The sequence below is a fragment of the Erinaceus europaeus genome, chromosome 15, assembly GCF_950295315.1.
Source record: "Erinaceus europaeus chromosome 15, mEriEur2.1, whole genome shotgun sequence".
In the NCBI taxonomy this organism is placed as follows: domain Eukaryota; kingdom Metazoa; phylum Chordata; class Mammalia; order Eulipotyphla; family Erinaceidae; genus Erinaceus; species Erinaceus europaeus.
The window spans coordinates 33,206,676-33,229,375 of record NC_080176.1 but is presented as its reverse complement, the minus strand read 5'-3'; the positions used below and the strand labels follow the sequence as shown (position 1 = coordinate 33,229,375).

Sequence of the window (22,700 nt, the reverse complement as noted above, 5' to 3'; positions counted from 1 at the left end):
CTTGGATGCAAATTTTGACTCATGTGTATTTATTTTCTAGTCCCTGGCATCTCTGTCACCAGTGGCCTTGTCCCTCCTCCATATTGTTTTCACCATGAGGCCCAGCTGTAGGGGTGGCTTCAGCTCTGTTAATGGCTGTTTCTTGATTTCTGGCCGTGGTGCTTTGAATTCTGCCCAGGTCAGAATCATCTGGAAGCTGTGTGGAGGTGGGGATGGACTCCAATTACTTAATTGCCTCTTCCCCTTTGTACTGCAGCTTTGCTCTGGTGTTCAGGGCTGGCTTAGGGCTTGAACTAAAGCTGAGGTCACTAGGACTGAATTCATCCTGGGACAGTGTCCTCTTGGAGCCTAAGCAAGCCAACCCTCTAAAAAGAAAAACAGAAACAAAGAAAATTAGAGTTAAAAGGGATATATATATTTGCCTCCATGGTTATTGCTGGGGCTCAGTGCCTGCACCATGAATCCACTGCTTCTGGAGGCCATTTATTCCCTTTTGTTGTCCTTGTTGTTTATCATTGTTGTTGTTGTTGTTATTGCTGTCATTGTTGGTTAGGACAAAGAGAAATCTAGAGAGGAAGGGAAGACAGAGAGGGGAAGAAGCGACACCCCTGCAGGTAGGGAACCTGGGGGCTGGAACCGGGATCTTTACACTGGTTCTTGTGCTTTGTGCCATGTTCACTTAACCCACTGCACTACTGCCAGGCTCCTGGATTTTTTTTTTTTTTTCTAGCATAGAGAAGAGGTTGATTCAGGCAGATGTTTTGCCTAGGTGCTGCATTCAGGCTGAACCTAAATATGTTTCCCTGGTGTTTTGGAATGCCATGCTCCTTGTCACACTGCTTTAAAACACAGTTTAAAATTTACTTTCTAGAGTCAAAAAAGTCAAAACGGCCCCCAGATAGCCACATATTTGTTAAGTCTTAGTCTAAACCAATGGTGGGGGTGGGGGAGATTCTGTTCCAGGCTATAGAAGTCAAGTGACTTCACAATCTGCAGGGGATAAGAGAAGTTTCTTTGCATTTGTCCATTTGGCTTGCTGGTGTGCTAGAGACTCTTCTATTTCCATGAAGAAGCAGTGAAGCAGCAGAAGCCTGCGGTATGTTTTGGGGAAGCAGCAGTGATGCAGTCAGTCAGGCTCCTGAGGCCCAGGAATAGTTCAAGGCAGTAGAATGGAGGCTTACGGCTATGGTGTGGAGTGGGCCCTCAGATTTGATATCTCTCTCTCTTCTCTTCTCTCTCTCTCTCTCTGTCTGTCTCTCTCTCTCCCTCTCCCCACCCCTGTCTGTCTTTACCAGAGCCCTGCTCAACTCTGGTTAATGGTAGTGTTGGGTATTGAAATATGGCCCAGAGAGCCTCAGGTATGAAAGTCTTTCTGTATAACCTCTATGCTATCTCTATACCCCATGCAAGATCTTATAGCTTTTAGTTGACCAGAGAACCATTGGGTGCAGCCACAGAAGCAGATATAGAGCCCTGAGCATTAAGCAAGTGAGCCTTCCTGGTGACCACAGAGAGGGGTGTCTAGTAAACCCAGAATTTTCCAAACACCTGGGGTCTGTTCCCTAAGTATATGGAACATTGATTTGGGGTGGGTTTGCACTTATGTTTATTTGAGAGACTCCCCTGGGTCTAGTCATCAGCAGGGGCCACTGGAAGGCACCTGTCATGGCCCCCTGCACAGAAACCATGGAAAGTGGGCAGAAAATCTGAGCATTTCTGGGTCACTCTGGAAGATGCTGAAAAATCATTCACCAAAGGGAGTTTGGAAATCTCCTAGGACTTTCATAAATCCTAGCCTCCTCCCTCCCAACTTTACCTTGAATATTCATGACATGATTTTAAGAGATGATTTCTTCAGGAATTCAAAGAGTGATGCCTTTGTTTTTCTACTAAATCTGCAAGAGTGCACAACTTTCCCCCCTCCCCCTCCCCCCCCCCCCAGAGAGCTAGCTGGACTAGGACTCCTCCCTGCCTCAGTGGGCTCTCCATTATCCCAGCACAGGACTGATCAGCGTGTTGATTATCCTGGACACAGTGAGATGAGGAGGTGCTGCTGGCAGCCAGCCCTGATGAACTGGCCTGGACTTTACAACCAAGGGTGAAGCTGGGGAAGCCGTGTTTGTCCTTCATGAGGAGCACCAGGCTCTCAACTTGGAGAAGGGCCATTCATTTTCTTATGGAAGATTCCTCCTATTTATTTATTTGCTTTCTTTTGCCAAGGTGAACACTGAGTTATGACCTCCCACACTTTATTATCAGCATCTTGGGGATCTGGGCTGGGTAGAGTTGTGCAGATGTGCTCTGCTTTTTGAGCAGGTGGGCAGGGCTTGAAAAATAATCAGCCTGAAGCAGTTCTGATGCCTGTGTGTTGGTTCCTGAGAAGCCCATGCTTCCTAGGCATTGTTTGCCATTCTCCTGTCTACCTCTGGCCTTGCTATTGCTTGGGTCACTCACCCTCTGAGGAACACGTGGCATTGCACGGGGAAGCTGATGTGTCCTTCGGGACAGGCTTAACTAGGCAGTACCCTCTTTCATCTGCTCTCTGAGCTCCACTTTTGACCCTGCATCATGGCAGCTGCTACCTCCTGCTGGTAGATACCTCCTGCTGGTAACAGGGACATGTTACCCCACACTAATCACCAGTGATAGAATGTCCCTTCTCTCTCATGACAGATGTGGAATAAACCACTGGACCACCTCTAGTTGCAGTTCTATGTGGGAAGTTTCTATTTAAACAAAACTCAGGAAGAAAATCCATGCTAGATTGGTCAAACTAGACCTGGAAGTCACCCCCACCAAAATACAGCTTAGCTATAATGCACTGTTTGAGAGTTTCATTTACAGGATGGAACAGACCAAGCTCCCATTCTAGTCACAGTGGAGGTCGTGTTCTTTAAGTCAGTTTAGAAAAGGGGGTCAGTGTTGCATTTAGCAAGTTGTCTCCTCAGCCTCTGACAAGTATACATGTTTCTAAGTTAGTATTTCAGAGCATGTTCCCAAAGCTACATTTTGGGGGTGCACTTTGAATTTAGGAAGTAATGTTTTCACTCTACTACCTTTCCAACATGAAATTCATTTTAGTATTTGGCTGCATTTTTCTCTCTGAATCCTCACATAGAACTGGATTTGCATTTCTCTGACTAGGAGCTATTGTCACCTCCTAGGCAGTCTTGGTCCTTTGGAATTGAGCTCTGGGCCTTATCCATGAGATCACCCCCATCAGCCAACCCCATTTTAGCAGAGGACTGTTTGTCAAAAACACACTTCATAAGGTTGTTCCTGTGCCTTGAACTCCTTTTTATAACACACACACACACACACACACACACACACACACACACACACACACTGTATTTTTTTTTTTAATCTCTAAATCTAAATCTACAGAAGTTGTGGAACTTAAATCAAACACCTGCCTACCACTCATCTAGTTAATAGTGCAACATTTATTCATTCTTTAACTTTCAATACATGTATACACATGGCTTTTTCAGATACAAAAATTTTATATTCCTTAACTAAAATATGCCTACTAGCTATCTACAAAATGGAGTACTCCCCAAGTCTTCATCTGCACTATTCCAGCCTATAGGTTTATGATTGTTCAACAATTTGTTTGGCTTTATATGTTAACTCTATTTTCAGCCACAAGGTTCCAGATGCTAGCATGATACCAACCAGACTTTCCTGGACAGACAACCCCACCAATGTGTCCTGGAGCTCCGCTTCCCCAGAGCCCCACCCTATTAGGGAAAGAGAGAGGCAGGCTGGGAGTATGGATCAAACTGTCAATGCCCATGTTCAGCAGGGAAGCAATTACAGAAGCCAGACCTTCTATCTTCTGCATTCCACAATGACCTTGGGTCCATACTCCCAAAGGGTTAAAGAATAGGAAAGCTATAAGGGGAGGGGATGGGATACAGAGTTCTGGTGGTAGGAATTGCGTGGAGTTGTACCTCTCTTATCCTATGGTTTTGTCAATGTTTCCTTTTTACAAATAAAAAAACAAAAATTATATTTCTATTTGTTTCCTAATGTGATAATATTTTTCTTTGATTCTTTGGCCATACTTTTTTGTATTTTTAGTAGTTCTTTAGAGTCATTGTGTACTAAACCCAGCATCTAGACTTTAGATAAGCTTTGGGTTGATTTCTATTGTTATTGTTCTTAAATTCATTTTATTTTAACATTTTTCATATTTTATTTTTTATTAGTGATTTAATAATGATTTACAGCATTTAAAATAACAGGGGTAAAATTCTATACAGTGCCCACCACCATAGTTCTGTATCCCATTCCCTCCACTGGAAGCTTTCCTATTCTTTATCCCTTTAGGAGTATGGACCAGAACTCTTTATGGGGTACAGAAGGTGGGAGTTCTGGCTTCTATAATTGCTTCTCTGCTGGACATGAACATTGGCAGGCTAATACATACTTCCAACCTGTTTCTGTATTTCCCTAGTGGGGCAAGACTCTGGAGAGGTGAAAATTGGGGACACAGTGGTGAGGTCATCTGCCCAGGGAATTCAAGATGGCATCATAGTAGTATCTGCAACTTGGTGGCTGAAAGGTGGTAAGATGTAAAGCAGGACAAACTGTCTAATAAACAGGAATCCAAAGGTAGGATAAGCAGATGAAGTTAGGTGTCTTCATGAGGGAAGAAGCTGGAAAATCTATTTTAGGTATGTTCCAAGGGGCCCATGACTTGGTAATTTTTGGCTGAGCTAACATGAAGGTGGACTAAAAAAAGCACTGTCTAGAAAGATGGTGTCAGAGTTGAGAATGGGGCTAGAGAACTGGATTAAGGTAGAGAGTAGCTAGCTGTGACCATGGACTGTAAGCTCAGACTGACAGTGACAGAGGTCACACAGGCTCCTGTGCTAAATAGGGATATATCTGGGTCCTTACTCAGATCTATGGTGTAAATATTCAATGGTATTTACATTTAAACTTTTTATAACACTCTCCTCCAAGCCCCAGGTCTTCTCTGTCACATGTGGTGCTAGGAATAGATCCCAGGACCTTATGCTTGCAGTGCATATGTTCTACTCCTGAGCCACTTCCTCAGCCTTTTATTGATGATAGGCACACTTTCTCATCTTTTTGTAAATCTGTTAATGTTTATACATTAGTGTATAATTGTGAATTCCATTTTAGGGAGATTCTCTGTTCTGTCGTCTTGATTCTCAGAGGAGGGCTGATTTTTATGCTAGTAATTCAGTGACTAGCTGACCATGTTATAATTCTGTCAATTTGGTCTTATGCTTTTCTAGGCAGATCTGTGAAAATTCCAAGGTATTCCCCTCTAACAAGTCCCAAGTCAGGGACTCAGTCTTCAAATATCTCACACACTCATGATTTCACCTCCTCAGGTCTACGTATTTGTATGTATTTGATTTTAGGTCTTGTTAGGGTATCATTAAGGTAAATTTGGGGGTTTGGGCTGAGGCCTCACACCTGCATAATCTCACTGCACCTGGGCCTGCCTTTTCCTTCAGAGACGGGGAAAGACATCACTGCACTGGAACTTCCCTTGGTGCCTCAGCACTCCCAAGTGATGCTGGAATCTAACCTGGCCACATGTGTAGCAAGGCATATGCCTTTCCTGATGAGCTATTTCTCTGACCCAGACACTTTCTATTATTAATTTATGTCTTAACTGGAGCAGTTCAATGTGAATTTCTACCATCACAGTGCTTTGCCTTTTAACATTTTATTCCTGTTCTTCATAATTCTTAATTGACTCTTCATAGCTGCCAGCTGTGTTAGTTATGGCTTAACTCTGGGCATCTCACTCTGTGTGTCTGGAGCAGGGTTCCGTGTGACTCCACTTTTTTGTCTGGTTCAGCTCCACATTTGCCTTCCAGATGGTTTCCTGCTGCTGTAAGATTCTTTCTGTATCCCTACCTTTGCTCTGGGTGCTTCTGTGAGGAATGTTGGATCCACCTGGGAACACCTCTTCATCTCTTAAGTGCCTTTGCCATTGTCATCATGATCACAAAGGAAGCTTATTGAGTGTTTACTGTGTGCTCAGAACTGTTCCATGTGTTCTATGGGAATTAACTCATTCAGTTCTCTCTAGAATTCCACGAATATCCTGTTTTTGCGAGTGTGGCAAGTGGAGATATTAAATAACCTTGTCCAAGGTCACACAACTAGTTGGTGTTGGAACTGGAATATAAAATGCTGCATGGCTTCAGAGCCCTGGTAGTTAACTTTCATGCTCAGAATCTTCCTTTCTGCTAGATGAGACATTTAGTGTCTCCCTGTACCCTGATGTCACCATCATATACATATCACTGCCATCACTGTGACACACGGGTGAGAACTTGGCTGATTAATCAAACTTTCAGTGGGTGGCGAGGTATTTTTAAAGCTCTGTGTGAGCCCAGTGTGCTCTTTGCGGAGATCAGAGGTGCATGTCAGCCCAGACAGGGCTGCTGGTGGGTGCAGGTTCATGCCCTGTGAATTCTCTGAAGGCCTTGGCCTCACTCCCACTTACTTGGTCCATGGTATATAATATTGCATTACTTTTTTTTTCTTTTTAATTCTCTTCTACTTTTGCAATTTTACTTAAACATCTCTGAATCACACCTTACTCAGGTGCTTTTTTTTTTTTTTTTTTTTTTTTTTTAGAGACACTCCCTTCAAGAGGTCCTTTAAGGGAGGGCAGAGATATTACTGTCATAAGAAGAAAAACTTACAACTCTTACTTGAGAAGGCTGATGGCTCAAAGCTCTCTCCTCTGAAAGAGGCAATAAAGTCAACACAGTGAGCCACACCATCTTAGATAAGTGCAAGTGCAAAGTACACAGCTTGGCTGTGAGCCTCACAACCTGGAATCTTTCATCTACCTGGATACTTTCTCCTGGAGCTTTGACCCACCTTTGAGCCTGGAAAAGAAAGTCTAGTGGAGAGTTGTAAAGCTTTGCCTGTAGAGCCAAGGAGGCTTTCTCTGATGGTCGTTCCTTAAAGGAGCACTTGCCTAAATCTTATGACCTCCTGATTCTTGTTCATAAAATGTATTTTGTTAGCTGTGACTGACAAGAAACATGTGTACTGTCCCTATCACTTTCATTTTGTTCATTTGCAATTTATATGCTGCTCGCTTCCCGAAGTGACCACGGTAGTATTATATAATAAAGGAAGAAACAAACTGCAAAATCTGTTGGAATTGAAATAGAAAATAAAAACCCACATACAAACAGGGAGAAAAAGGGGGCTGGGTGGTAGCACAGTGCATTAAGCGCACATGGCCTTTTAGCTCAGCTATTTCACTTTTCAGTTCTCTAATTACCTTGAGGTAGCTTGTATTTTCTTTGCAGATCTCATCTGTTGTTTCCCTAATTCTGATAGCCCTTTCCTCCATAGTTGTCTTCATTTCTGTGATTATTAGGTTTATTATTGCTTGCATGCTTTTCTTATCTATGGTTACTTCTGACTGATTTGAAGTCTCTTCTGGACTCCTGTCCTGATTCATTGTGGTAGCAGTTTTATATGCTTTTGATTTAACCATTTTTTTAATTGATGTGGTTTTTATTTTTCTGTGCTCTCGTTCTTCAGTTGTTGTGTTTTGAGTACCAGCCACGCTATACTAAATACCTTTATGACAAATGCAGTCACCAACCTCAGAAATTACAACAACAGTAACTGAAGCAAGGATTGATGCAGTTCAACCAATATCATTTAGTCAAACAACACCTCCAGCCCAAGAAAAAATAGCAACCAAACAAAACAAAAAAAAAAAAAAGAAAGAGACAGGAAAAAAGGGAAATCAAGAATAGACAATTATTCAAATCTACTGTCCACTCTAAATTCTAGGGATAGAAAGGGGAGAAAGGGAAGAAGAGAAGACACACACACACACACACACACACAGAGTCCACTCTGAGTCATATATATTCCCCAAAATAATTCCCAAGCAAGTATCAGTGTATTCAGAAAACAAAAGGAGGAAGGAAATAGAGAATAAAAGAGAAAGAAAGAAAGAAAGACAGAAAAAAAGAAAGAAAAAAGGAAGAACAGTGAAAGGAAAAAGTTGGTTTTTTTTTTTAATTAGCTAGGAGGAGGGAAAAAAGAGCGGAGAGAAGAGGTAGAGAGAAACAAGTTCCTCTCACAATGGATAGGACACCCAGTAACCTAGCAATGGGAAAAACAACAGTTAATTTTGGTCAACCTGAAGAAGGTGGATGGAAAAGGGACACGTGTGTATAATAATAGCAATAATAAAATAGAGTAGAAAACCCCTAACAGTCAGTCTGCAGCTTGGACCACTCTGGCAGCCTGAACAAAGACAGCCAATTGTAAGAAGTATCAAAAGAATAATAATAAATAAACCCTCCAGGTAGTCTTTCCCAGGCTGGGATGAGGCTCTGATTGGTCTGGTATTTTATCACTCAAATAGAACTCCAGCCACTTAAAAAAAGAGAAGTTAAAGGAAGAGGCTTGGAATGACACCCCTGGTGAGCCAGGAATCTTGGTAAAGAAAATAGCTCAGCAGGAAGCCTGCAAGAAGCAGTTGTCCAGCCCCTGGGGGCTGGCTCTGGGGTGGGGGGTGAGCTCAGAAATAATCAAAAGATTTACCTTTGTCCCCTTGGCCTCCATTTGTCAGCCCAAGAGAGAGTTATGGGACTATATTTTGGTGTCACCCTGACCAGCCCGTGTTCACCCTCCTCCAGTATCCTACCCTATCCAGAGAATCTCAGGTTGCAAGCTGCTGCCTCTTGGAGCTCACTGTAACTGCTGCTCCAAAGTTGCCATCTTGGCTCCGCCTCCTGTCACAAGTTTCTCATTGTCCTCATTTGCATTTCTCTGATAATCAGTGATATTGAACTTTTTTTTTAGTGACTAAAGAGTCATTGTTAAAGTATTCCAGTCTCTTGTCCTTATTCAGTTTTTGCAGTCCTTGCTTTGCTAAGGATAGATTGGGAGTGAGTGAGGGAAGTATAATAGGAAATAGGTGAGGAGGGTATCTAAGTCTAAGTAGACACTATTTCATTATGAACTTCATACTGACTCACTGCACACTATTGTGTACTTTTGCTTTCAAGTATATATTTTGCCCTAATTTATGGATACATGTGAACATATGCCCTATCTCATGGGACCTGGTATATAAGTTTTGAGACTTGGGAAGTAAACTACTTGGAATGGAATAGAGAATCCTGTGAAAGGAAAGGTCTCACCTGAGTAATGAGGCTGAAAGGTTGACATTCCCTGCCTGACATCTCTAGACACAGCCTAAAGTGAAGCATACCAAGGTAGTACTCATGTGTTGACTAGGTATAATTTGGTATGAATTGAGAGAAGCATGCAGGAAAGTGAGCCCTTAGCTAGAGGTTCCAGGACTGGGGAAACATAGGCTCTATAGAGGAAGCTGTCTTAGGGATTAAGAAGGCAATATATACTTATTGCTGTAACCATATTATTTTCCAATTGGTTTAACTTTGAAAAACCCCTTTTTTTTTTAGGATTTGCTGTATCATACACAACAGCACCATAATTTATATCCTTTAATTCCTTTTAGCTCCATCCAAGATGGGTCAGAGTAAGTGGGTACATTGTTCTTAATAGCTGCATAGTATTCCATTGTATATATACCACAGCTTTCTCAGCCATTCATCTCTTGTTGGGCACCTGGGTTCCTACCAGGTTTTAGATATTATGAATTGTGTTGCTATGAACATAGGTGTACACATATCTTTTTGGCTGCATGTTATGTAGTCCTGGGAGTATATCCCCAGGAGACAAATTACTGAGTCATATGGAAGGTCTATGTCTACCCTTGTGAAACTTCTCCAGACTGCTCTCCACAGAGGTTGGACCAATTTACATTATCAATAGCAGTGGTGAAGGGTTCCTTTCTCCCTACAATATCTCTAGCATTTGATGCTGATGTCCTTTTTGATGTATGCCATTCTCACAGGGGTGAGGTGGTATCTCATGTTGTCCTTATTTGCATTTCTCTGACAGTGACTTGAAGCAATTTTTCATGTGTTTTTCAGCCTTTTGAATCTCTTCTGTGGGAAAGTGTTCCAGCAATGTTTTCCTCTGAGTATTTGATAGTTTCTGGTCTAACATCCAGGTCCTCAATTCATTTGGATTTGACTTTAGTTTCTGGTGAGATAAAGTGGTTCAGTTTCATTCTTCTGCATGTTTCAACCCAGTTTTCCCAGCACCATTTATTGAAGAGAGCCACCTTCATCCATCTAGTACTTTGGACCCCCTTATTAAAGATTAGATGTCCATAGGTGTGAGGGTTTATTTCTGGGCTTTCAATTATGCTCCACTGGTCTGTGTGCCTATTTTTGTTCAGTACCAGGCTGTTTTAGTGATGATAGCTTTATAATATAGTTTGAGACCTGGGAGTGTGATGCCTCCATTTCTGTTTCTTTTCCTCAAGATTGTTTGGCAATTCTAGGTACTTCCTGGTTCCCGATAAATTATTGTAGTTTTTGTCCTATTCTCTTAAAGAAGCTTGGCGGAACTTTGATGGGTATCGTGTTAAATTTGTACATGGCTCTGGGAAGAATATTCATTTTGATGATATTAATTGTTGCAATCCATGAGCATGGGATGTCTTTCCATTTCTTGATATCATTTTCTATTTCCTTGAGTAGTGACTCATAGTTCTCACTATACAAGTCTTTCACTTCTTTGGTCAGGTTTATTCCTAGGTTTATTTGTAGGTCAGGTTTATTGATTTTGCTGCAACAGTGAATGGGAGTGATTTCTGGATATCTTCTTCTTCGGATTTAGTGTTTACATAAAGAAATGCCACTGATTTTTGTACATTGATTTTGTAGCCTGACACCTTGTTATATTGCCTATTTCTTTGTCTGATATTGGTGTATTTAGGTTTTGTAGTTCTTCTTGTTTCAGTTTTGGATGACCATATTTTTTTAGGAATTCTTTCATTTCCTCCTTCTCTAGGTTGGTTGTGTATCATTCTTCATAGAATTTTTGCATGATTTTCTGGATTTCTGTGGTGTCAGTTGTGATATCTCCTCCATCATTTATAATTCTATTTATTTGAGTCTTACCCCGCCCTTTTTTTTAGTGAATCTGGCTAGGGGTTTGTCAATTTTGTTTAATTTTTCAAAGAGCCAACATTTAGTTTCATTGATTTTTTTCCTATGGTTCTCTTATTTTTGATGTTATTTATTTCTGCTATAATTTTAGTGATTTTTGTCCTTCTGGTTACTATAGTGTTACTTTGTTCCTCTTCCTCTAAGTCCTTAAGGCATGCAGTAAGGTCGTTTATTTGAGCTTTTTCTTGTTCTCTAATGTGTGATTGTATGGCTATGAGTGTGCCTCTCAGTACTGCTTTAGCTGTGTCCCAAATATTTTGGTCTCTTGTTTCTTCATTTTCATTTTATTCCAAGAACATTTGAATTTCTTGCTTGAGTGTCTCTCTGATACAGTGGTTCTTAAGCAGCATGCTGTTGAGTTTCCAAATTCTGTGACTTTTAGTAATTTTCTGTTTGTTGTTGAATGTTAGCTTTACTCTAATGAGGTCTGAGAAGATACTTGGGATGATTTCAGTGTTCTTTAATTTGTTGATACTGTCTTTGTGGCCTAACATGTGGTCTATCCTTGATGATGTGCTGTGTGGATTTGAAAAGAATGTTTATTCCAGTTTTTTTTTTTTTTTTTTTTTTTTTGTGAAGAAGTCCAAAAATGTCCAGGAGGCCTAGTCTGTCCATTGCTTCATTTAATTCTGTTTCTTTGTTGATTCTATGATTTGTTTATCTGTCTAAATGTGAGAGTGGGGTGTTAAAGTCTCTCACTATTACTGTATTACTATTGATATATTTTTGTAGTTCTTTCAGGAGGTGTATGATGTTTTTAGAGGGACCCTCATTGGGTGCATAGATGTTAATAATAGTTAAATCTTCTTGGTTGATTGATCCTCTAATCATTATGTAATTTCCTTGCCTATCTTTTATGACTTTATTTAATTTAAAGTCTATTGGGTCAGAGATGAGAATGGCTGTTCCTGCCCTTTTTTTAGTGGTCCATTAGCTTGTAGGATAGTTTTTCATCCTTTCACTTTAAGTCTGTGTCTTGTTAGGTCAGGTAGGATTCTTACAAGAAGCATATGGTTGGGTTGTGTTTTCTGATCTATCCTCCCACTCTGTACCTTTTAATGGGTGAGTTTAAGCCATTGGCATTTATTGATATTATGGATTTAAGGTATTGCAGTGCCTTTATTCAACAATTTTTTATTTGCTCTGATATATAACAAGTAGTATGGTAATGTCCTTGTTTGTTAGAGGTCTTCTAGTACTTCTTTCAGGGCAGGCTTGATGATGGTTGCCTTGTTTAACTGTTGTTTGTCTGAGAAGGTTTTGATGACTCCATCTAGTTTGAATGAAAGTCTAGCAGGATACATTATTCTTGGTTGAAACCCTTTTTCATTCAGGGCTCAATAAATATCTTGCCATTCTCTTCTGGCTTTTAGAGTTTGAGTGGAGAAGTCTGCTGATAGTCTTAATGGGTTTTCTCCTGTATGTGCCTTTTTGTTTTTCTCTTGCAGCCTTTAGGATCCTTTCTTTATCCTTACTTCTCTTCATTTTAACTATGATGTATCTTGGTGTCTTCAGGTCTGGGCTTATTCTGTTTGGGACTCTCTGGGATTCTTGAATCTGAATGTCCTTTCTGTTGTTTAGGTCTGGGAAGTTTTCCTCCATTATTTCCTCTAGAATATTTACTTCCCGTTCTTCTCTTTCTTCCTCTTGTACGCCAGTTATGCGAATGTTACTTCTTTTGAGATCATCCCATATGTCTTTGTTCTTGTTTTCAGTGTCTCTCAATCTCTTTTTGGCATCTATTCCTTCTTTCTTAGTTTTCTCTAACTCATCCTCTGTCTGGCTAATTCTGTTTTCTGCTTCTGTTAGCCTACTTTCCCTTCCCTCAGCTTCTTTCTTCAGTTTAGTTATAGTATTAGCTTGTTATGCTAATTGGCCTTTTAGCTCAGCTATTTCAGCTTTCAGTTCTCTAATTACCTTGAGGTGGCTACTATTTTATTTGAGGGTCTTATCTGTTTTTTCCATAATTCTGATAGCCCTTTCCTTCACAGTTTTGTTCATTTCTGTTGTTATTAGGTCTGTTATTACCTGCATACTTTTCTTATCTACTTCTGACTGATTTGGAGTTTATCCTGGGCTCCTGTCCTGATTCATTGTGGTAGCAGTTTTATTTGCTCTTGATTTAACCTTTTATTTTATTGATTTCTTTCTTTCTTTATTTTTTTAATATTTATTTTATTTATTTCCTTTTGTTGCCCTTGTTGTTTTATTGTTGTAGTTATTATTGTTGTTGTCATTGTTGGATAGGACAGAGAGAAATGGAGAGAGGAGGGGAAGACAGAGAGGAGGAGAGAAAGATAGACACCTGCAGACCTGCTGGTGGTCACCGCCTGTGAAGTGACTCCCCTGCAGGTGGGGAGCCGGGGTTCGAACCGGGATCCTTATGCCGGTCCTTGTGATTTGCGCCACCTGCGCTTAACCTGCTGCGCTACAGCCTGACTCCCTATTTTATTGATTTTTAAAAAATTTTTCTCTTCTGTTATTTTCAGTTTTTGTGTTTTGTGTACAAGCCATGCTAGACTAAAGCCCTTTCACAAATGCAGTCAGAAACCTCAGAAGTTACGATAGCAAAACAGCACCACCAGTCCAAGGAAAAATAGCAACCAATACCAAAAAAAAAAAAAAGAAAAGAAAAAGAAAGGAATAAAGGGACATCAAGAATAGACAATTATGCAAATCTACTGTGTACTGTAAATTCTATGCATAGCAAGAGGAGAAAGAGAAGTAGAAAAGAGAAACACACATACACATAGGGAGTCCACTCTGAGCCAGATTTCTTCCACAAAATATTTCCCAAGTGAGTATCAGTAAACTCAGAAAGCAAAAGAAGGAAGAAAAGAAAAAGAAAAAAAAAGGATCAGTGAAAGAAAGAGTTATTTATTTATTTATTTTGAATTAGCTAGGAGGATAAAAAAAGGAAACTGGAGGGAAGAGAGAGAGAAGAGAGAGAGAAATTAGTTCCTCTTACAATGGATAGGACACCCAGTCACCTATCAATTGAAGAAAAACAACAACTTAATTTTGTCAACCTGAGGAAGGATAAGGGAAAAGGGACATGTGTATATAATAATAGTTATAATAATAAAATAAAATAGAGTGAAAAACCCTATTAGTCAGCCTGTTGCTTGGACTGCTCCAGATTGGCTGCAGGTAGCCTTAGCAAAGACAGCCTATTCTAAAAAGCATCAAAAAAACCCCTCCAGGTAGACTTTCCCTGACAGGGCTGAGTCTTTGATTGGTCAGGTATTTTGTCACCCAAATAGAGCTCCAGTTACCTAGAAAAAAAAAAAAAAAAAAAAGAAGAAGAAGAGGAGGAGGAGGAAAACAAAGAGAAAAACGCTTGGAATGACACCCGTGGTGAGCCAGGAATCTTGGTAAAGAAAATAGCTCAGTGGGAAGCCTGCTACAAGGGGCTTACCAGCTTCTGGGGGCTGTTTCTGGGGTACAGGGAAGGGTGAGTTCAGAAATAATCAAGCTCAAAAGATTTTCCTTTGTTTGTCCTTTTGGCCTCTGTTTTTCAGCCCAAGAATGAGTTATAGGACTCTATTTTGGTGTCACCCTGACCAGGATGTATTCACCCTCCTACATACAGCCCAGTATCCTATGCTATCCAGTATCTCAGGTTGTAAGCTGCTTTTGTTTGGAGCTCATGGCAGCTGCTGTTTCCAAGTCGTCATCTTGGCTCTGCCCCCCTGAATGATCATTTTTTTGGCCATGACTATGATGTCACATTTTTGTCAAGGGAATTGGCCAGTAGCGCATTGGGTTAAGTGCACACAGCGCAAAGTGCAAGGACTGGCGTAAGGATCCCAGTTTGAGCAGGTCTCCCTACCTGCAGGGGAATTGCTTTACAGAAGCTGAAACAGGTCTGCAAGTGTCTTTCTCTTCCCCTCTCTGTCTTCCCCTCCTCTCTCCATTTCTCTCTGTCTTATCTAACAGTGATGACATCAATAAAAACAATGACAATAACAATGAAAAGGGCAACAAAAGGGAAAATAAGTAAATAAATATAAAAAAATTTAAAAAACATATACTTGTCAAATCTGTTATAACTTTAAGTTAAATATAGTCCAAATGTAAGGTTTCAGTCCTTTCTTCTTGATGAAAAAGTATCAAAGAAATAGCAGCACATTTTAAAAGCAACCACTACAAAAAATTAGGTTATAGGTGTTAAATTGAAAGTGAGTAAAATGTTAAGGAAAATTTTGATGTCATACTTATCAATTTATTTATGTATTGAGAAGCAAAGAACAGGAATTAAGAGCTGATGAAATATCTCACCTGTATAATATGCTGTTTTGCCACATGCAACCCAGGTTCAAATCTGGCATCCACCACATTGAAAGAAGCTCAGTGCTGTAATCTCTCTGTCTCTATCTCTTTTTATCTCTTGCTCTATAGCTTCCCCTCTTCCCCAAAAAAGAATAAGAATTAAACCCTGCAGGGGTTTGTTGGTGGTACACCTGGTTGAGTGTACATGTTATAATATATAAGGACTTGGGTTTGAGCCCCTGGTCCCCACCAGTGTTGAAGCAATGCTTCAGATGTCTCTTTCTCCCTATTGCCCTCTTTCCTCTTTATTTCTGTCTATCTCTATCCAAATAAATAAATATATATAATTTAAAAAGTTTAAAAAAATGAAACCCTGAGGGGGCTGTGTAGGCGGGTTAAGCGCACATGGTGCAAAGCACAAGGATCAGCATAAGGATCCCAGTTTAAGTCCCCAGCTCCCCACCTGCAGGGGGTTGCTTCACAAGTGCTTTTGCAGGTGTCTGTCTTTCTCTCCCAGTCTGTCTTCCCCTCCTTTCTCAATTCCTGTCTGTCCTGTCCTATCCAACAACAACAGCTATAACAACAATAACCGTAACAACCACAATGAGGGCAACAACAAGGGCAACAAAGTGGGGGAAATGGCCTCCAGGAGCAGTGGATTTGTAGTGCTAGCACTAAACCCCAGAAATAACCCTGGAAGCAAATATATATGAAACCCTGCTAGACTTTGATGGAATTGGATTATCTCTGGAATCCTTCTGTTCTGCAGCAAAGCTCCGTAAGTCTTTACAAGACTTTTTCTTACAAGACTTTGGTAGAGATGGTTAGTTTTCTTCCTTAGTAGCAGAGACTTTAACTGGACAAATGGATGCTCGACTATAAACAACCTTTCTAGGTCTTTCTAAGAACTAGTTATGGGTATCTTAGTAAATTCTGACCAATGATAGAAGCAGAAGTGAAACTGGACAGCCTAGTTTCACTTTGCCTCTGTGTTTATCTTTTCATACCTTGTTGCTGGGACAGTCTGTTTCCATATGACATCATAAGGACAATAGAATATTGAGTTGAAAGGAGCATAGGTGCCTGAGGCAAGAGAGGGTAGAGAGAAACTGACCTTTCTCATGGTTTTTTTTTTTTCCTCTTGCAGCTGAGCCTGGACCCACAGAATCAACTCATTGCCCAGCCTCTAAACTTTTTCCTCATTATTTTAAAACTTGTATCTTACATATATTCTTGTCTTAAGAATCTCTTGTGTTTTTTTGTTTGTTTTGAGGAAAAAGTATTGTTGTAGGAGATTTGAAATGATGAATCTATAATTTGGAACCATTCAAAGGTTGTTCTTTTTTGAATATATCTAATGTACCATATATATGTATGTATATATATATATATATATATATATATATATATATATATATGTGTGTGTGTGTGTGTGTGTGTGTGTGTGTGTTTGTGTGTGTGTGTGTGTATACTGTATTTAAAATTCATGTATTGAAATGTGAAAGGAAAGGAGCAGAGAAGGCTAGATGGGTGGAGATACCCATCAGGTCCCCAGGAAGATGTGAACTTTTGGTGTGTTTGTCTCATTCTTTAAGGCAGAATTCACTATGTCCTGTACCTTCCCTTAAACAAACACAGTGAAAGCATAGACAGAGCAATGGCCCAGAAACACTTGGAGAAGAAATGAACACCAGGTCCTCTGATAAGAGAGGTCTGTTCCAGTACGTGTTAGTTGTGCCCAATTATTCATCCTGTAATGAGAGCAGAATTTGCATGTATTTGATGCTTAGATGACTCCTTGAATTTTTTTTTTTCACTTGTCCATTTGGATAGTTAGACATGCTTACTATGGATTATTTGAGGAAATACAACTGTGTATTTGTAATAGTACCTAATAAATAGTAATTGTAGTGCTCTGATGATGATGTTGACCCGAGAACCCATGCAGACTGAGAATTGTCACTTAGATCAAGATAAGTTGGGTCTTGAGAGAAAAAAGTAACATATTAGCCAGTCTACTGAAATGGTTTCCTGTCCAGCTGTGAATGCCCCACATCAGAAAAGTCTGTCACTGTGAATGTCTCTGGACACTTTTTTCTTTTTATATAGAGACAGAGGAGTCAGGCAGAGAGAAAGCTTCCTTCAGCGTGGTGGTGGCTGGGCTCAAACCTTGGGTGTGGACATGGCAAAGTAACACAAGTGAGTTACTGATATTTCACTGGCCCTATCCAAGCACTTTGGCAGTGTTCTCAGTATCTTAGCTCTGAGCTCATAAGGACAACCATACATTTTATATTTCAGGAAACTCAGTCTTCCTTGGTAGTAAGACAAATTTAAATCGCCAAAGAAGGCTTACCTGGCAAAACACCTACCTCATCTTGCACATGACCCAGGTGCAATCCCCATGAGAATGCTGTGGAACTGGGGAGAGGGGCACTTCTCTGCTGTGGTATCTCTCTTCATATCTCTCAATCTGTCTTGTGCTCTTTCTTTCTTTTTAAAATTTCTTTTATTAGATTAATGCTTTACATTTGACAGTAAATACAATAGTTTGTACATGAATAACATTTCTCAGTTTTTCCACATAACAATACAACCCCACTAGGTCCTCTGTCATCCTTTTTGGACCTGTATTCTCCACCCCCCCCTTACCCACCCCAGAGTCTTTTTACTTTGGTGCAATACACCAAGTCCAGTTCAGGTTCTACTTGTGTGCTCTCTTTCTTTATCTAAAAAAAAAACTGCTCCAGAGCAATGAATTCACACATATATGAAGCCCAGGTGTGCCACACATAAATAACTGCTGAAGAAAAGAAAGGAAACAGAGGCTGCAATAACACAAGTGCCAAAACCTGGATTGTCTGAGAGAAAGACTTAGGATCCTGCAAGATTCAGTCTTGATGTGGAAAACATCTATGAATGGGTAGAAATTCTTTTAAGTCCTCATTAAGATTCTCACCAGGGTCAGGAGTGCATGCCCAGGACTTTCCTTTGAAACTAAGGAGACATACCCCACAGTCACGTATTCCATGGGTGGGAGCATAGGTGATGGTAGTGGGAGATGGGGAGGCTGGAGTTGGGGTCTGTGAGCAGCACTCACTCCTCTCTAACCTGGGATGTGTGGGGGGATACTGGAGTGGCATTGTTTTCCATTCATTACTTCCTGAAGCTGGAGATTGTGTTTGCCTAGAGATGCTTTCTGGAAGTGGAAACCCACTGTTGTTTTGGTTAGGTGGAACTTCTTTGACCTGGAGTGTCCCTGCTTCCAGTTGTGTATTTATTTCTCCCACAGCTTTTTTCTCACCCTCACAGAACCCCTAACATTGTCTGGTTGAACCTTTTTTGTTCTGCACCGAGGCCTTGTGCGTACATGATTTGACTGCTCTGGGCTGACACAGGGAGGGAGAAATACCACAATGCTATAGCACTCCCATGTGGTATAAGGACTGGGCGCTTCACATGGCAAGCAAGGTAGACACCCTACCTTGGTGAAATATCTCTTTGGTCCAAGATCATTTGTTTTATTGTTTCTATTAAGCTATCAACATTAACTTTAGTACCGATTATTTGTCACATTAAAGGTTTACGGTGTAGTTTTTTTCTGTGAAACTCCTTAAGTGGTCCCAAGGCCCAAGGCAGTGCTGGCCTAGGGAATGTGCCACCAGCTGCACACTCAGGTGTTGGGTTGGCTCTAGGGTTAGTGCCAGTGGGTTGAGCTTTGCTCATTGTTACTCTGCTGACACCAGTGATGGGAACCTCAGGGTCTGTAGCTTATCAGCCACCTGGGAAGCAGTTTAGCAATCTCTACCTGGAAGGGTTGTGGACAAGCTGGTCTGAAAAGCATTGGTCTGGTGCCCCAAGCAATTTGTAGCAGGCTTTCAAGAGCTGTATGGTGGTGCTATCTGGTGCTCAGGCCCTGGAGCTGGAAAGTGGGGTACTGGGGACACGCCTTAAAACCCAGCATCTCCTGTGCCTCTATGGCTTCTTCCCTCCCACTGCCATGTGCCATTTCTTAGCCAGCTCTTGCTGGGGCAGAAGGTGTTTCTCAGGGTTTCAGCTGCTGGATGGATCATGCTTTTCTGCTTTAAGCACTTTCCATTGGTGCCATCTATTTCTGGGAAAAGTGCCTTGAACTGACTGCCAAATTTTCTTGCCAGATTTTGGGGACCCTGAATATGCAAATCAGAGAGTCTGTTTCAAATGTTGAATCCTCAGTGATGTTAGTCTGCCTGGAGGACAGACCCATGAAGAGCAACAAATTTGCTGAAGATGAGGCAACAGACAATTCTAAGTGGGGAGTTTCAACCTGGGGTCTTTGCATCACTTGGAGCTTATGATTATTTCATGTTTATGAATAGTGATTTTATTTTTCTGTGGAGAAGGTCTGATATATATTCATATTCGTGGAGTTAGAGTCTTGTGCACAGGTGATATCACTACTCCAGGCTGCTTTTTTTGTTGAGATAAAGGGAGAGAGATGGTGGTGAGGTGAAAAGAGAGGTAGGGAAGGAGAGAGGGAGGGAGGGGTTGAGAGAGAGAGAGAGAGACCAGAGTTTCCTCTAGTGCCACTGTAGTGTGGTGTTGGCATCTGAACCTGAGTTATGTGCATGGTAAGGCATGTGTCTTACTAGATTAACTATCTGTCTGGCCCATTTTGCATTTTCTTGCTCAATAAAAGGGTGAAGCCACCAATTATTACCTACATCTTACAAACTGAGCATCTCCTATACCCACCAGTACATAAAGAATTTTCATTTGTTTTCTTTTCTTGTGTGCATATTTTTCAAGATATATTGATGAGCATAAGTGTGATCATTTTATCTTTACAAAGTCTACATTAGTTGTGGTTGGACACTGGATTTGAGGGGAGTCTGTCTATAGATTGGGACAGCCCATTGTCGTAGTTGGGGAGAAAGGAGTCTAAATTTAGGAAGTGTCAATACATTGGAGAGAAGCAGACTTGGGAAGTTAAAAAATCAAACACTTGACTATGTTTATGTGATCAAGATTAATGTTTACAATAACTCTGGGAGATTATCAGGTTTCTTTTAAGTCACATAAATAATAATTAGTGAGCTGGAATCTATTGTCAGCTTTCTTTGATGTCAAAACCTCTGTCCTCCACTAAGTCCTGTATATACCCTCTTCACTATGGCAGATTTGATGTCTGGGTATGAGGTGGTCAAGGGGAAAGAGAGTGGGGTTCATGGCTCCCTGATTAGACAGCTTGCTGGGTGCTGAGACCAGGGACACAGGAGTTTGAACAAGGTAGTAGTAGGAGATGATAAGAACTGAATCCCACCCTACTGGAAATAGTCAGTGGACCCTTACGTGTCCAATTTTAATTTGGGGGCACAGAGTGTTGGCCTAGGGATAGAAAATTTTGAATCTTTATGATATTATAATCTTTGTTGAGGGAAAGAGTCCAGGGACCAAACCCTGTGACCTGGTGGCCATTTAGTCCTATGGTTACTGGTGGCTGGGGGATTGAGAGGGACCTCTTCTCTAGCAACTAAATTGCTTTATATCCTTTAACTGTGCTTCATAAGCTATGGTGTATTTCTTGGTCATCCTGCATACTTGGCAAAAAATCAGAATGCTCTACCTGAAGGAAGAACTCTTTGAGTTAAAAAAAATAAAGGTCACCTATATGTGCTCATTTGATTCACTTTATTGATTGACAGTGAAACCTACCTAAACCCAAATCTGTCTTAGATTTTCAGAGAAGCTCACGCTGGCTGCTGACCACATATGTCTTTCTCACAGCATCATAAAAATACACTTTAGGTATCCCTGCTTGGTAGACTTATAAAGAGACATCAAAGGTCAGCTCCTTATAACCTGGTTGGTCCTGGTAGCCTCCAGCCAAAGATGAAGAACTTGTTTTCTTGCCTGCAATGGAAATTCTGAAGTTAGCTGAAGTTGGTTCAAATCCTAGGTCTGTCTTTGGTGACTTCAGTGACTTTAGGCACAATGAAAACAATCGCACATCTCTGAGTCCCCCGCTATAAAATTGAATCATTTCAGTGCCTGGCCCATGAGAAAAGCATGCAGCCAGATGGTGTGTGAAAAAGTGTTTTATAAGGACTGAACATGACTGCCTTTGCTCAGCAGGCCCAGGGAGTGAGAGTATAGGAACTTTCTGGATTTCTTTTAATTTTTTCTTGCCTGTGCAGTGGAAATAGAATTGATTGAATCAAACTAGAAAGTATGAAGGATGTTTTAAAGTGAAAGAGCAAAACTATCTCTTAACTAGGAATTTGGAATTGGTTACTTTCTTGTCTTTTTCAGGAGTGTGTGTGTGTGTGTGTGTGTGTGTGTGTGCGCACGCCCACACACATATATCAGGGGGTGCTGAGAGCCTTATTTTGGTCTTGTACCTGAGGGTTATCGCTGAAGCTCAGTGTCTGCATTATGAATCCACTGCTTCTAGCAGCCATCTTTCTTCCATTGTTGTTGTTACTGTTATTGTTGTTGTTGGACAGGACAGAGAGAAATCGAGAGAGGATGGGAAGACAGAGAGGAGAAGAGAAAGATAGACACCTGCAGACCTGCTTCACCACCTGTGAAGCAGGTGGTGAAGCCCCACCTCCCTACAGGTGGGGAGTCAAGGCTTGAACTGGGATCCTTGCATGGGTCCTTTCATTTTGTACTTTGTGCTACTGCCTGAACCCCCAGGTTTAAAGGTTCTAAGGTACATTCCTCATCTTCCAGGTATGACTAGGGCCAGATTTGCCTGAATTCTTGAAGTCTTTCTTGAAGTACAGAAATGATAAAAACCCTGCTGCATGGTTTGACACTAATCATACCCCATGAGTTGTTGAATCTTAAATTTTACCTATTTGCACAGTCTCTTTCTCTTTAAAGACATCTGTTTGATACAAAATATCAGGGTAGGTGCTAACAGCTTCAGGCTAATTTGTGGCATGTAGGCCCTCCCCTCACCTCCCATGAGCTCTGAAAGACTGTCCCCTCTACACAATACTTGGAGAAGGAAAGCATTTCCTCTGAGTCTCTGATGATAGTTTTTGATTATAATATGTTACTTTTCAGCTCTAAGGCATTACTCGCTCATGGCCAAACACATTTGTCTTCATGGAGAAGGAAGGTCTCAGTGTGTGTTGGGCATGGCTGCGAGTTGCCTGGAGGCTGATAAGTGGAGCTGGCAGTTAGTGGACCTGGGGCAGGGGACTCATACATAACTCTGTTAATTCCTTAATGACCTTAACAGATCAACTATGTGCTCATACCAAGTTTGCATTCACCCCAAGTCTGATCAGATTCTGGGCAGATTTTAAACAAAGGAAAAAACACTTCAGGTTTCCCCCCTGCAGGTGG

General features: G+C 41.0%; 1 protein-coding gene across 3 annotated transcripts in view; it reads left to right on the top strand.

Annotated features, from left to right (window-relative positions):
- The window catches only part of CALN1 (calneuron 1), a 692,151-nt gene that overhangs the window by 239,213 nt on the left and 430,238 nt on the right, over positions 1-22,700 (top strand). The window lies entirely within an intron of this gene.